We start from the raw sequence: 17,393 nt of genomic DNA, 5'->3' as shown, positions 1-17,393 counted from the left end.
ATGTGCAGGGATAGGCAAGGTGTCCTTCACTAAAAGTCTTTACCTTAGAAAATGTCCGTCACAGCCTTGGCTCGTGCCTATCCCTGCACATGGGTCAATTTCTATTGGATGTGAGAAACCTTGATTTACATCTTAAAAGTGAATATCACTATATGTACCCTTCATACACAACTATGTGATGTGGTTTAGAGAACATGAATATGTCATAAACATGATGATATTACCTTTTCTGGGCCATTTCCACACAGGCCTTATTATATTTTTCAAAAATATTAGTGTACTAAAACACTCCTCACATGGATGTGGATGACAATTATATGGTAAATAACAGAGGACAAGATTTAGGATGAAATATAACAATATTTATATTTTTTAGGCTTCTTAGATAAGGGGGCTGAGGGGCCTGGAGTGGGTCTCCTGTCTCTCCTGGGTTGTGTGGATTCAGAGGATTCTGCAGGAGTGCTGGCCACAGATGAGATGCTGGAGGCAATGTCCTGCTGGTGTGTGAAATGCTCCACCAACACACCCAACAGTTGGTTTTGTTCCCGCCATCTGTTGTCAGACTGCATCTGCATATCCGATATAACCCTCATCATCTGAGATTGGTTTTGTACTATACCAGTTAAAGATGCTGCCATGTCCCGTTGCAGCTCAATGGAGCGCTGGAGTAAGGTCTGTGGCTCCTGTAAAACCTCGTTGATCTCTCTGTCTTCTCTCACAGCTTGCTAGGAGTTTCCTATGGATGGAAATGTATTCGTCGCCCATCTCAGAATACAGAGGATCGACAGGCTCTTGACCAGCAGGGATTCTAGGTGCAGGTTCACCTCTAGCTGCTGTTTCAACTTGAACATCCTCAGCTGCTGGTGCTGCCTGAGGAATGACAGCTGTGCTGCTTGCAGGATCACAGCTGGTGCTGCCTGAGGGATGACATCTGGTGCTGCCTGAGGGATCACAGCTGGTGCTGCCTGAGGAAGATGACAGTGGTGCTGCCTGAGGGATCACAGCTGGTGCTGCCTGAGGGATGATGACAGGTGGTGCTGCCTGAGGAATGCTGACAGCTATATGCTCCTCCTCAGATGCTGGAGCTCTTCCAAGGGAAGCAGATGGTGGAGATCTCCGGATGGACTGGTAGTCCCATTGCCGACTGGTGTGCACCAACTCAGCCTGGTGGTATTATCCCTGACTGGCCTGATATTGGTGGGGGGGGTAAAGATATCTACCCTTCGGGGCTGACTTGGCTCCCCCTCCAAGCCAAAGGAATAGTCCTCTTTCCAGGGATTCCTGCCAGGTATCGTCTTGCAATGCTGGTGGCATGAAATCTGGATCGTCAACAGAGGCACTCCAACCAAGCTCATGCCTGGGAGCATACTCTTGCTGGACTCTCTGGACTGGTGGTTGAGGTGGAGGCATTCTCTGTGGCGGTGGTGGAGGTGGATGCATGGGCGTTTGCACCCTGGTGACTGGAGGTTCTGTGGAGGAGTCAAATGATGAGAGGGATTAGTACAGTCAGATATATATCCATGTGGGCATACAATGTACATGCTAAGGCCTATACACATTCTCGTGTCAAACTCTATAACATGCATGTGCACATTGAGATTTGTGATATGAGGGTTTTTAATATGCAAAGTATACATGTATGTGTTTCATACAATAGTTCTATGTACATGTCAGTGATGGAGAAAATGTGTTCTTTAAGTGACACTATGGTTGTGATGACTATAGTGTCCATTTACTGAAAACTCTACATGTGGCTTGTGGCCTGTGTTACTCGAGACATGTTAGTATTTCACTATTCCACCTCATATCATGAATTTCAATGTGTTAAGTAGCATTAAATGGACATTAAACCCATTTTTATTCTTTCATGATTCAGCTAGAGCATGCAATTTTAAACAACTTTGTAATTTACTTCCATTACCCTATTTGCTTAATTCTCTTGATATTCTTAGCTGAAAAGCATATCTAGATAGGCTAAGAAGCTGCTGATTGGTAGCTGCACATCAATGCTCGTGTGATTGCCTCACCCATGTGCATTGATATTTAATAACAAAGAATAACAAAAAAATGAAGCAAATTAGATAATTGAAGTAAATTGGGATGTTGTTTAAAACTGTATTCTCTATCTGAATAAATGAAATAAAAAGATTTGGTTTAATGTCCCTTTAATGTGAAATTCTAATTGTAAGATGTTTTTGTTAGTAGGCCAAATACCTGCTCCTCATTGTTTACATGAATGTGTGACATTATAGGATGTTATATCTCAAATACATATAATACTTGGTGTGTGGGATGTTACTCACCAGCATGCTGTGCTGATTTTGCAATCCCTGAAGTCACGAGCCCCCTGGGAGTCCACGGACTGCTGTGACGCTCAGGGACCTACGAATGAGCTCCTGCCACCCTCGTTATATTCTGCCTCCTGGTGAGGCCCACCTCCCTGTTGCCTCTGGAACATTGCTCTTGGCCCATCTTCTCCTTGACTCTCCACTTACAATCATTCCACCTTTTCTTTAGGCCATCCACAGTCCCTCCTCTGCTGGGACACACTATTAACTGCCTCCCTCCACCTTCAGCCAGGCATCTTTAACGCCTACGGGCAACTCCTTTGCCCTTTCTTGGCCCAAAGAGGGCGGTATGGGTTCTCCAGGACGGCCTGGACTAGAGCGAGGTTTTCAGCAAAGGAGAAGTTGGGACAACTCATACGCTCCTCGTTCCTGGGCCGCCTGGCTCCCTCCCTGGGATGTCCCTGGTATGGGTTCCTCCCTATCCTCTCCCTCCTCCCCCCCCCTTCTATCCCCGATGTGCACCCTCTATCCCTCTTCTAACTGAGTGTGCCCCTGGCCTTGGGGCAACCCCACTCCCATCCCCCCCCTTCTAAGTCTCCCTCTCCCCAACTCCACTGACTCCCTGATGGGGACCCTGCTGCTCTTCCTGACCATAATCCTCTCCCTGCCAACTCCCCCTTCCCTCCTCCCCCCCGCCCTAGTTCTCCCTGACATCCTCACATTACACACACTCACACACTCTACACCCTCACTCCCACTTCAATCACACCAATCAAACCAAACACTCAGCCTTTCACACTGTAAAAGATAAATAAAATGTGTAAGGTGGTTATAAGAAAAAAATGGTGTATTTTGTATATGTGTGTATGCAAAATGTGTGCAATATGTAAAAAAGTGACAGTAATGTACAAGCTTAACAAATCCACCAAATCCGACCTAACTAATCTATGCAATGCTCCTCTCTCTCTACCCAACCACTTTCTCTTACTCAACTGTAGTGTGCTGTAGCTTCAAGAACCAACCAAACACACTAAAGAAAATGGCGGCTGTGAGAGGGTTTATGTATGATTTTTGAATGGCGTAATTATGTGGCGCATCTTTTAGAACTGGTGGGGTTTTTTTACCAATTCGTATCCTAATTTGCATAAAACTACACTTTAATTGAGACTTTACGTGAACAAAATACGTGAACAAAAATACTGGCGTAAGTACTTGCGACGACTAAAATGTGTATTTGCGCACATTTTAGCTGATCGACGGTTTTTCTTACTTACGCCAGGTTAGCATCTGACGGCGCAGTATATTGGATTAGCTCGAGTTGCGAGGTGAAATTACGGGCAGCGCGGGTTCCCTCGCTTGCGCCAAAAATTACGGCGGATAATCGGATCGCCGCCCTAAGTTATTAACTCCATGCCCGGAAAAAGGAAAAACAAGTTGTATAAATCAGTAAACACATACAATATTTTAACTTTATTTTACTATAACTAGTTTCCTATTTCATTTTGACATGGGCATGCCAATTATTCAAGTATGCAGCTGCCTATGGGTACATTATACTCCTTGTTGTTTTATTTTTCATGCAGGCATGGACAAATTCCTTATTTAAAGTATGCAACTGCCTATGGGTTGTGCAGTCCAGCACACAAAAAAGGTCACATTGTAAAGACTCCTAAGAAAGGTATATGATGACTTTTAACATTCCACCAGTGTCACAGAGCATCGCCCCTCCCCCCCACACACCACAGAAGTGTAGTAAAACGCCTCTAGGCAAGACTGCATTCAAACACTGCTTTCAGCCCTTTATTACATTTCACAGCCAACCTGATGCAATATGAATCCCTTTTTACAATATCGCTATAATCATGATGCTTTTATCATCTGTCTAACATATAAATCGTTTAAACAGAAACAAGGGGGCACCAAGCATTCTAACATACCTTGGGCTAGATTACAAGTTGAGCAGAAAATATCACCTTCCGCAAAGCGATATTTGCCCTTAACTTAGCTGTACCAGTTCACGCAAATATGCGCTGGTATTACAAGTGAGGTTGCATGCGAACGCGGCCTTGCGATATTAATAGTGCACCCTGTATTATCTCTAGTGCTGCACTTGTAATCTGGCCCAATGTGATTTAAAAAAAAAGGGTTTTTCTGCCATAATTTCTGTATTGTTATAATAGATTTAGGTGGTTATGCAGATAAGCATTTAGATGACAACTGATGCAGATAATTATCTAAAATGGCTAGTTTATAAAATTAGCCATGAAAATAATTCCACTTAAACATAGAAAACAAGAAATATTGCTTGGTTCAATAGCCTGTACCTGAAGTTTCTTTACCAAACATAATAAATGTGAATTTATGCTTTTACCAGTGTCTGGGTCCATTTGAACAAGAACTACCAAGTAGATTTAAATGATTTAAAGAGATATTGTTATTGGTAACACAACTGCGATAATAAGGTTAAAACATGAATTTTCTAAGTTATCCATTATTTAAGAGTAACCTGATATTATGGGGCATATTTATCAAGTTCGTATAGAGCTTGATGCCCCTTGTTTCCGGCGAGCCTTCAGGTTCGCCCAGAAACAGAAGTTATTAAGCAGTGGTCTAAAGACCGCTGCTTCATAACTTATCTGCCTGCTCTGAGGCCAGCGGGGACAGAAATCTACCCGATCGAATACGATCGGGTTTATTGACACCCCCTGCTAAGTGGCCGATTTGCCCGCGAATCTGCAGGGGGCGGGCTTGCACCAGCAGTTCACAAGAACTGCTGGTGCAATGATAAATGCGTATGCTGTTGGCATTTATCGATGTGCGGCGGACATGATATGCTTCTTCGTATAATGTCCTGCTCGCACATTGATAAAATATGCCCCTATCTATGAACCCAATATTATTTAACAAGGATTCTAATCACTTAATATCCACCTTTTTATATGCGCTATCCCTCATTTGGGGCTTTGTTATTTTTATGACAATATAAGGGAGACTTTAATTAGAGCAATTTTGTCATCTTCAAAACATAAGAGGATTTTTTATAATTTTTTCCAATTTTTAATTTCTAAAGCAATAAAAGTTAAATTTCTCCAACATTGGTGTGTCCGCGTCCCACGGCGTCATCCTTTCTTGTGGGATATTCTCTTCCCCAACAGGAAATGGCAAAGAGTCCCAGCAAAGCTAGTCCACATGATCCCTCCTAGGCCTCCGCCCACCCCAGTCATTCTCTTTGCCGTTGCACAGGCCAACATCTCCACGGAGATGGTTAGAGTTTTTTGGTGTTTAAATGTAGTTTTTTATCTTCTATCAAGTGTTTGTTATTTTAAAATTAGTGCTGGTATGTACTATTTACTCTGAAACAGAAAGGATGAAGATTTCTGTTTGTAAGAGGAAGATGATTTTAGCTGACAGTAACTAAAATCGGTTGCTGTTTCTCCACTTAGGACTGTGAGATGAAGTAACTTCAGTTGGGGGAAAACAGTTAGCAGACTTTTCTGCTTAAGGTTATGACTAGCCATATTTCTAACAAGACTGTGTAATGCTGGACGGCTGTCATTTCCCCCTCATGGGGACCGGGTAAGCCATTTTCTTATTCAAAAAACAAACAGAAATATAGGGCTTATTATGGGCTAAAAAACTGGTAGACATTTTTATGGGCTAAATCGATTGCTTTATTTGTGCATATTATTCAAATTTAGGCTAACAATTTGACATTATAATCTTGGGGAACGTTTATAAAACGGCAGGCACTATATTGGACACCCTTTTTCAGTCAGGGGGGGGCCATGCAGATGCATGTGTGTGGATCTAAGAATCTCTGAAAAAGCTTTTAGAAGGCGTCATTTTGGTATCGTAATTCCCCTCAGGGCTTGGTTGGGTCTTAGCAAAGACTGTATCTGGGACTGTATTAGGGGTTAAATTGAAAAACGGCTCAGGTTCCGTTATTTTTAAGGGTTAAAAGCTCTGAAATTAGGGCGTGCAATACTTTTAAGGCTTTTAAGACACTGTGGTGAAAATTTGGTAATTTTTGAACAATTCCTTCATACTTTTTCACTTATACAGTAATAAAGTGTTTTTCTGTTTGGAAATTTAAATGTGACCAGTAACGGTTTTATTTTAAAACGTTTTTTTTTGTGCATTGTTGGACAAGTTTAAGGCTTGTTTAACATGTCTATACCTTCAGATAAGCTATGTTTTATATGTATGAAAGCCAATGTGTCTCCCCCATTTTAAATTCTATGTGATAATTGTGCCATAGCGTCCAAACAAAGTAAGGGACAGTACTGCCACAAATAATGATATTGCCCAAGATGATTCCTCAAATGAGGGGAAGATACATGATACTACATCATCTCCTACTGTGTCTACACCAGTTTTGCCCATGCAGGAGGCCCCTAGTACATCTAGTGCGCCAATACTTATTACACAAGCAACTATTAAACGCTGTAATGGATAACTCCATAGCAAAATTCTTTTTATCCAAAATGCCTACTTATCAGAGAAAGCGCAATTGCTCTGTTTTAAAACACTGAAGAGCAAGAGGACGCTGATGATTAATTGTTCTGTCATACCCTCACACCACTCTGAAGGGGCCATGAGGGAGGTTTTGTCTGAGGGAGAAATTTCAGATTCAGGAAAAATTTCTCATCAAGCTGAACCTGATGTTGTGACATTTAAATTTAAATTAGAACATCTCCGAGCACTGCTTATGGAGGGTGTTATCTACTCTGGATGATTTGTGACAATTTGGTCTTTCCAGAGAAATTAAGCAAGATGGACAGGTTCCTAGATGTTCCGGTGTCCCCCCAATGCTTTTCCTATACCCAAGCGGGTGGCGGAATAGTAAATAAAGAGTGGGAAAAGCCCCGGCATTACCTTTTGTTCCTCCCCCCTATATTTAAGAAATTATTTCCTATGGTCGAGCCCCAGAAAGGACTTATGGCAGACAGTCCCCAAGGTCGAGGGGGCAGTTTTCTACCTCTAAACAAACGCACTGCTATTCTATCGAAGATAGTTGTGCTTTCAAAGATCCTATGGATAAAAAATTGGATAGGTTTGCTTAAAAAGATTTTTGTACAGCAAGGCTACCTTCTACAACCAATTTCATGCATTGTTCCTGTCACTACGGCAGCGTGGGTTCTGGTTTCGAGGAACTAGAAAAGTCGCTCAGTAGAGAAACTCCATATGAGGAGGTTATGGACAGAGTTCACGCACTTAAATTGGCTAACTCTTTTATTTTAGATGCCGCTTTGCAATTAACAAAATATTAGCGGCGAAAAAAATTCAGGGTTTGCTATTGTGGCGCGCAGAGCGCTTTGGCTAAAGTCTTGGTCAGCGGATGTGTCATCCAAGACAAAATTACTTAACATACCTTTCAAAGGTAAAACTTTATTTGGACCTGATTTGAAAGAGATTATTTCAGACATCACCTGGGGGAAAGGGCCACGCCCTTCCAAGGATAGGTCTTTTAAGGCTAAAAATAAGCCTAATTTTCGTCCCTTTTCGCAGAAAGGGACCAGCCTCTAATTCTGCACTCCTCTAAGCAAGAGGGTAATGCCTCACAACCCCAAAACCAGCCTGGAAACCAATGCAAGGCTGCGAACAAAGGTAAGCAGGCCAAGAAGCCTGCCACTGCTAACAAGACAGCATGAAGGAGTAGCCCCCCGATCCGGGACCGGATCTGGTGGGGGGCAGCAGTCTCTCTCTCTTTGCTCAGGCTTGGGCAAGAGATGTTCAGGATCCTTGGGCGCTAGAAATAGTTTCTCAAGGTTATCTCCTGGGAATTCAAGGAACTACCCCCAAGGGGAAGGTTCCACAAGTCTCACTTATCCTCAAACCAAATAAAGAGACCAGGCATTCATACATTGTGTAGAAGACCTGTTAAAGATGGGAAGTGATACAACCCAGTTCCAATAAAGAAACAAGGAATGGGATTTTTATTCCAATCTGTTCGTAGTTCCCAAAAAAGAGGGAACGTTCAGACCAATTTTGGATTGAAGATCTAAACAAATTTCTCAGGGTACCATCGTTCAAAATGGAAACTATTCGAACGGATTCTACCCACCATCCAGGAAAGTCAAATTATGACTACACGTGGATCTAAAGGATGCGTACCTACATATCCTATCCACAAGGAACATCATCAGTTCCTAAAGGTTCTCTTTTCTGGACCAAACATTACCAGTTTGTGGCTCTTCAATTCGGATAAGCCACTGCATCCAAGGATTTTTCACAAAGGTGCTAGGGTCCCTTCTAGCGGTTCTAAGACCAAGGCTCGCATTGCAGTAGTAGTACCTTACTTGGACGACATTCTAATACAAGCGTAGTCCCTGTCAAAGGCAAAGGCTCATACGGACATCGTTCTAGCCTTTCTCACATCTCACGGATGGAAAGTGAACAAAGAAAAGAGTTCTCCTGTCCCCGTCAACAAGAGTTCCCTTCTTGGGAACAATAATAGATTCCTTAGAAATGAGGATTTTTCTGACAGAGGTCAGAAATCAAAACTTCTAAGCTCTTGGTCAAGTGCTTCATTCTGTTCCTCGTCTTCCATAGCGCAGTGCATGGAAGTAATAGGATTGATGGTTGCAACAATGGACATAGTTCCTTTTGCACGAATTTATCTAAGACCATTACAACTGTGCATGCTCAAACAGTGGAATGGGGATTATACAGACTTGTCTCCAATGATTCAAGTAGATCAAAAGACCAGGAGATTCACCTCGGTTGGTGGCTGACCCCTGGACCATCTGTCCCAGGGAATGAGCTTCCGCAGGCCAGAGTGGGTCATTGTCACGACCCGACGCCAGTCTAGTGGGCTGGGGTGCGGTCTGGGAATCCCTGAAAGTCACAGGGTCTATGGTCTCAGGAAGAGTCTTTCTCTCACGATAAACATTCTGGAACTGAGAGCGATATTCAATGCTCTCAGAGCTTGGCCTCAACTAGTAAAGGCCAAATTCATAAGTTCCAATCATGACAACATGACGACTGTAGCTTATATCAATCATCAAGGGGGAACAAAGAGTTCCCTAGCGATGAAAGAAGTGACCAAAATAATTCAATGGGCGGAGGATACACTCCTGCCACTTGTCTGCGATCCACATCCAAGGAGTGGAAAAATTGGGAAGCGGAATTTTCTGAGTCGTCAGGACATTTCATCGGGGGAGTGGGAACTCCATCCGGAAATCTTTGCCCAAATAACTCACATTATGGGGCATTCCAGACATGGATCTGATGGCGTCTCGTCAGAAACTTCAAGGTTCTTGCTACGGGTCCAGATCCAGGGATCCCAAGGCGACTCTAGTAGATGCCCATGTAGCACCTTGGTCTTTCAACCTAGCTTACGTATTACCACCGTTTCTCTCATTCCCAGGCTGGTAGCCAGGATCAATCAGGAGAGGGCCTCGTGGTGATATTGTTAGCTCCTGCGTGGCCACGCAGGACTTGGTATGCAGACCTGGTGAATATGTCATCGGCTCCACCATGGAAGCTACCTTTGTGACAGGACCTTCTTGTTCAAGGTCCATTCGAACACCCAAATCTGGTCTCCCTCCAACTGACGGCTTGGAGATTGAACGCTTGATTCGGTGATAGATACTCTGGTTCAGGCAGAAAACCTGTAACTAGTAAAATTTACCATAAAATATGGAAAAAATATATCTGTTGGTGTGAATCCAAAGGATTCCCATGGAATAAGATAAAAATTCCTAAGATTCTCTCCTTATCTTCAAGAAGGTTTGGAGAAAGGATTATCTGCAAGTTCCCTAAAGGGACAGATCTCTGCTTTATCTATTTTTACTACACAAAAAGACTGGCAGCTGTGCCAGATGTTCAAGCATTTGTTCAGGCTCTGGTTAGGATCAAGCCTGTTTACAGACCTTTGACTCCTCCCTGGAGTCTAAATCTAGTTCTTTCAGTTCTTCAAGGGGTTCCGTTTGATCCCTTAACATTCCATAGATAATTAAGTTACTAATCTTGGAAAGTTTTGTTTTTGGTTGCAATTTCTTCTGCTAGAAGAGTTTCAGAGTTATCTGCTCTGCAGTGTTCTCCTCCCTTATCTGGTGTTCCATGCAGATAAGGTTGGTTTTGCGTACTAAGCCTGGTTTTCTTCCTAAAGTTGTTTCTAACAAAAATAATAACCAGAGATAGTTTTCTTCTTCTTTGTGTCCGAATACAGTTTCAAAGAAGGGAACGTTTGTTACACAATTTGGACGTTGTCCGTGCTCTAAAGTTCTATTTAGAGGCTACTAAAAGATTTCAGACAAACATCTTCCTTGTTTGTTGTTTATTCTGGTAATAGGAGAGGTCAAAAAGCGACTTCTACCTCTCTTTCCTTTTGGCTTAAAAGCATCATCCGATTGGCTTATGAGACTGCCGGTCGGCAAGCCTCCTGAAAGAATCACAGCTCACTCCACTAGGGCTGTGGCTTCCCACATGGGCCTTCAAGAACGAGGCTTCTGTTGACCAGATATGTAAGGCAGCGACTTGGTCTTCACTGCACACTTTTGCCAAATTTTACAATTTGATACTTTTGCTTCTTCGGAGGCTATTTTTGGGAGAAAGGGTTTTGCAAGCAGTGGTTCCTTCCGTTTAGTGACCTGATTTGCTCCCTCCCTTCATCCGTGTCCTAAAGCTTTGGTATTGGTTCCCACAAGTAAGGATGACGCCGTGGACCGGACACACCAATGTTGGAGAAAACAGAATTTATGCTTACCTGATAAATTACTTTCTCCAACGGTGTGTCCGGTCCACGGCCCCGCCCTGGTTTTTTTAATCAGGTCTGATGATTATTTTCTCTAACTACAGTCACCACGGTATCATATGGTTTCTCCTATATATATTTCCTCCTGTCCGTCGATCGAATGACTGGGGTGGGCGGAGCCTAGGAGGGATCATGTGACCAGCTTTGCTGGGACTCTTTGCCATTTCCTGTTGGGGAAGAGAATATCCCACAAGTAAGGATGACGCCGTGGACTGGACACACCGTTGGAGAAAAGTAATTTATCAGGTAAGCATAAATTCTGTTTTTGCACCCAACAACACCACACTACAGTTTGAACAAACGTTAAAAGTAAAGATGTCAGTTCTACATATCTGGTGGTCATGCCCCATACTAACCCATGACCACCAAGTATTCCACTTTATGCTGATATGGGGGTCCACCTCCCCCTTCAAACCTGAAATAGCTCTACTCACCATTCTACCTGGTTAAAACACCTAAATCTCTCTTAAGATTAATGATCTTCATTTTCACAGCAACAAAGATCTGTATAGCCAGGAGTTGGAAACAAGCTACCACCACCCCCCCCCCCCCCAGATTTCTCAGCTATCCTTGACTCAGTCAACTTCTTTGCCAAAAATGGAAAGAGGTTTTTACCAAAGCCTAAATAAAGAGGACAGTTATTGGGCCATTTGGGAAACCTGGCTGGCTTAGCTACCAAGACTCTGGAAAGTCATAGATCTCAGCTCCTTTAGCAAATGTCAGCCCAGTTTTCACCTCTATTTCCCTCTTCCTCCGCCCCCCCCCAACCCTATCCCCAGTCTCCCTCCCCATCCCCTCCCTCACTCTTTCTTCCCCATATCCAGCAGATTGTCTAAACTCGATCTACTCATAGACCTGATACCCTTATCTACTATGATGAGGTATACCCCCCCTTGTCAAGTCTCTGTCTTTCAGCCAATACCTCAGAAAGGTAATATTTCACTTGTAGCCAAGGTTTCTTCAGAGGGTATTTAATTTAGACTCTTTGAAGGCTGGATCCTCATCTTAACACTTGTATGATTCCCATTATTATGTTTACACAAACTTCCCAGTTATGAGGAGTCTAAGACAAATTTAGAAGACTCTTGGACATTAAAGCTTTATAGTATGTTTATATGTCACACTGTTCATTGCATAAGATTTACGTAATACTGGCGTTATTCTCTATTTCATTGTAAATGTATAATATTCACACAAAAAAAAGTAAAAGTGATATTGAGGAACCCATGAGTGCTGGATATGTATCCTTAAACGGTGAATTTACTCCACCATTTCTTGTTTCAAAATTTTCTTAAAGGTATTACATAGCACCTCTAACTCTTGACAAGCTATTAATGATTAATATTAGGGGATTACAAGGTTCTAATATATACTCAGGAACTGCCACTGGTATTTCTTCTTCTTTTCTTCTGTACCTGAAGTATGTCTAAGGGTCCCATTATCTAAACTCACTGGCGTGCAAGGTTCTCTATTAAAATCTCCCCAGCAGTATGAAGCCCCTGGTGGAATTCTCTAAAGGCAATATATACCAGTGCATCTCACAAGGGCATTACATGCCTTTCAGTATGTGAAGGAGATACATACATTACAATAGGGCTCTCAAAAAGCGTAATTTAAAAATCGCATGAAAAAAGTAAATAAGGTATTGAAATAAAGACATAACAAATATTGTACTGGTAAATGGACATGAAACACACAATTTTTGTTTCATGTTTCAGATAGAGCATGTTATTTTAAAAATTATTCCAATTTACTTTTATAATCTAATTTGTTTTGTTCTCTTGATATCCTTTGTATTAAATAGAACATATACTTTTATGTGAAGAACATTGGAAGGTGAAATGTTCATATTTCCATGTTGTGTTAGCGCACATGAAAATCTGCGATTGGGTTTGCTCGAGAGTAAGGTGTTAGTTTTTTTCCATTGACTTCTAAGGGGAAATACGTGAACGTGTGCACAATATTCTAAGTTTGGCTTTTTTGCAGTTGTTGGGTTACTGCTAGAGCAAAAACAGTTTACTTTCAAACTCATGGGGGTAGATTTATCAAATGCCGGGGCGAACATGATTTGCTGTAGCATACGCTGTCGGCATTTAACATTGCACAAGCATATCTTGTCAATTGCTTGTTCAATGCAGCCCCCTGCCCATTCGCCGCTCAATTATTATTATTATTATTCTTCATTTATAAAGCGCCGACAGATTCCGCAGCGCTGCCCATGGGTACAAGGATAACAGTACAGTGGAGAAACAATTCGATAAGACACAAAATTTTACAGACAAATACAGGGGGAATTGAGGGCCCTATTCCCGTGGGAACTTACAATCTAGACGGGTAGGAGGATTGGGAAACAGGAGGTGGGGACTGCAGAGGTGAGAATGATATTAGTGAGGAGATAGAGGGCAACTGTTAGTTAAGTGAGTTAGTTTGTTGATAAGTTGGGTGATAAGCTTCCCTGAACAGAAAGGTCTTTAGGGAACATTTAAAGGAGGAGAGGTAAGGGGCAAGTCTGACATCTCGAGGAAGGTGCGTTCCAGAGGGTTGGTGCCGCACGAGAGAAGTCCTGTAGTCTAGAATGAGAGGAGGGTGATGGTAGAGGATGCAAGAAGCAGGTCGTTGTTGGATCTTAGGGGTACGGGCAGGAGTATATTTGTTGATGAGTGAGGGACAGGTAGGGTGGGGCAGCATTAGTGAGGGCTTTGTAGGTCAGGGTGAGAATTTTGAATTTAACTCTGTTGTGAATGGGGAGCCAGTGAAGGGACTCGCAAAGAGGTGCAGCAGAAACAGAGCGTCGAGAGAGGTGGATTAGCCTGGCAGATGCATTTAGGATGGATTGGAGGGGAGAGAGGGTGGGAGAGAGGGGAGCCCAGTTAGTAAGTTGTTACAGTAGTCAAGTCGGGAAATTACCAGGAAGTGGATGAGCTGTTTGGTAGTTTCAGCACTCAGAAACGGACGTATTTTGGAGATATTGCGTAGGTGGTTGCGGCAGGATGAAGAGAGCAGTTTGATGTGGAGAATGAAGGACAGATTTGAGTCAAGCGTGACTCCGAGGCAGCGGACTTGGGGTGATGGGGAGATAGTGGTGCCGCCAACAGTGATAGAAAAATTAGAGACTGAAGTGGAGCTAGAGGCGGGGGAATTAGAAGTAGTTCGGGTCTTGGACATATTTATTTTTAGGTGGTGAGAGGCCATCCAGGAGGAAATGCCAGATAAGCAGTCGCTGATGTGAGAGTTGACAGAAGGAGAGAGTGCAGGGTTGGAAAGGTAGATCTGGGTATCATCAGCATAGAGGTGATAGCTGAAGCCACAGCTGTTGATAAGTTTACCCAGTGAAGAAGTGTAAATAGAGAAGAGTAGAGGACCCAGGACAGAGCCTTGAGGTACTCCAACAGACAGGGGCAATAGAGAGGAGGAGTTACCAGCAAAAGAGACGGAGAAGGATCTGTTAGAGATATAAGAGAGAATCCAGAAGAGGGCAGTGTCACAGAAACCAAGAGAACTGAGAGACCGTAGGAGAAGGGGATGGTCAACAGTGTCAAAGGCAGCAGAGAGGTCAGGTAAGATAAGTATAGAGTAGTAGCCTTTGTTTTTAGCAGAAAGGAGATCGTTAGTAACCTTGGTGAGGGGCAGTCTCAGTTGAGTGTTGGGGACGGAAGCCAGATTGCAGGGGGGGTCGAGCAATGAGTTGGAGGACAGGAAGTGGGTTAGGCGATTGAAAACTAGTTTTTCAAGAAGTTTTGAAGCTAGTGGGAGCAGTGATATGGGGCGGTAGTTTGCAGGGGAGTTTAGGGTCAAGGGAGGGTTTTTTGAGGATGGGGGTGACCTTTGCATGTTTGAAGGAGGCAGGGAATGAGCCGGTAGAAAGGGATAGGTTAAATATGTGAGTAAGAGCCGGAGTGAGGGTGGTAGACAGAGGAGGAATTAGATGTGAAGGAATAGGGTCAAGTGGGCAGGTAGTGAGGTGTGAGGAGACAGAAGGGAAATCCATCTTAATAAAGCCTATTGGCGAAACGCATAGACGTTCTCTACACTACAAAGAACTGGACACCCTTAAACTTACCCCACTTTGAAAGAAGCAGAGGGAAAGAAAGTTTAAAACAAACGGCCGTTTGTAAATCCAAGTCCGAGTTCTCACACACGCGCTGGAGGCGTGCATCGCAAATACCTGTCTAAGGAGGCTGCCCGGGAAACACAGAACCCAAACTGCAGGGGTAAAAGTCGCTTCAAGCCAGGCAGCATAAAAGAAACCCATACACGCAGGAGCGTGGTCCAGGTTTCGATACCAAAGAGTGTGGTCCAGGTTTTGATACCAAAGAAACTTGCTTTATGCAAAGAGGAAAGACAGAAAACATATACCGGTAAGAAACACCTTGATTCCATCAGACACAGAAGTGTCAGAAGACCCGGTAAGCCCATCCTTATACGTAAATATAACTATCCATATTACAGCCAAGTCTACAAGTTATAGAAAACATCAAAAGGACTTTGTAAAGACAAGTGAATTACATTATTACATTTTATTGAATTATGAAGAGTGACATTGTTACTGTTTGATTAAAAATAGCAATACTGAGAAAAAAAAGCTACTACAACTGCGGCAACCAAATTATTAAGGTGGAATAAGGATAATTAAAATTAGAAAGGTGGAATTATTTAGAAAGATCACCTAAAACGTATAATAATATATTGTTTTTATATCACACAACATTGTTTATTTTAATCCAGGGAGACGTCCCGAACATATACCATTGCATTATATTTTTAATCATGTTTTAAATAAATGTACTTTTGTCAAATTGTATAGAGGTCTCCAGACTATCTTATTTAGCTTACAGCGCTCCTTTACTTCATATTGTTTTGAAGACAAAAGGGAAGCCACTTCATTCTCAGTGGTTGGGAGGAGGGGTGCAGAGAGTGGCAGAGGGGGTGACTGGGAGCGGAGTTGGGAGATTGCAGGTTTGTGTTGGGATGTTTCCTCGGATTGCAAGTGTTTTATTGAGAAAATAGTCAGCAAGGTCTTGAGCACTGAATGCAGATGAGGGGGGGTGGTGCAGGTGGGTAGAGGAGAGAGTTGAAAATGAAAAAGAGTCTTTTAGGGTTTGAGGAGTGAGTGGATATAAGAGAAGAGAAGTAGGTTTGCTTAGCTAAGCGAAGGGCAGAGGTGTAAGAGTAGAGAATGAACTTATAGTGCATGAAATCAGGTTCAGAGCGGGTCAATCATCCTGATCTAAAAAGGTGGTGGACAAGTTAAGGAGCAAGCGGTCCTGAAACTTCGGGTGGTGCTTGTTAAATCCGGCATAATGTACGAAGCTTAATTCTAACGCAGTTAACGGTAAAGCAGGAGTGTTAATTAGCACTCCACTCGTAATCTGGCCCTATGTGTTTCCAATGACTTGTTATACCTGCTACAGAGCATTAAATGTATGGGGAAATTGTTCCTTTATGTTTATTTTTGTATTTGAAAACACTGATGTTGTCAATTGAATCCATAGACCATAAGTCTGTAAGAAAGACGTACCTCATTTTCTTACCTCTCTCTATATACAAAGGTCAGTAGCTAGCTGATAAGAGTTCATTGTATTCCAAGTAACTGCACAAACACATTTTTCTATCTCTGCCACCCTCAGGGGTGGTTGGTTTCTGCCATTATCTCTTGTTTGCATTGCTTTTCTAAATAGAATACTGCAGTGTTTTCATTATAGGTGAAGGTTTCAACTGGCAAAACCAGCTATTTTAAAAAAAGTAAATAAGCTCTTTGTAAACAATTTAATATTCTTCAGCAGGTAAAAAGAATCTCTGGGAACACATTGAATGTAAAAACATTTTACAATACAATCTCTCTTTAATGTTAGTTGTTCTGTCTGGTGCCGTTGAAACACAGTGTTTAAAGGAATAGGTTAGGATATGACTGTAGCACTGAATAGGATGCATGACTGTAGCACTGAACCTTTTCCTGGCAGCAGCTATATTGCAAATTAAAGGGACATTATTTATATTTAAAGGGATACTAAGCCCAATTTTTTTTCTTTTGTGATTCAGATAGAGCATGCAATTTTAAGCAACTTTCTAATTTACTCCTATAATCAATTTTTCTTCGTTCTCTTGCTATATTTAGTTGACAAAAGCAGGAATGTAAGCATAGGAGCCGGACCATTTTTGGTTTAGCACCCTGGGTAGCGCTTGCTGTTTGGTGGCTACATTTAGCCACCAATCAAAGTGCTAACCAGGTGCTGAAAAAAAATGGGCTGACTCCTAAGCTTTGATTCATGATTTTCAAATAAAGATAGCAAGAGAATAAAAAACAATGATAATAGGAGTAAATTAGAAAGTTGCTTAAAATTTCCTGC

The sequence above is a fragment of the Bombina bombina genome, chromosome 9 (genome assembly GCF_027579735.1).
Source record: "Bombina bombina isolate aBomBom1 chromosome 9, aBomBom1.pri, whole genome shotgun sequence".
NCBI classification, from domain to species: domain Eukaryota; kingdom Metazoa; phylum Chordata; class Amphibia; order Anura; family Bombinatoridae; genus Bombina; species Bombina bombina.
Note: the sequence above shows the minus strand (reverse complement) of the source record.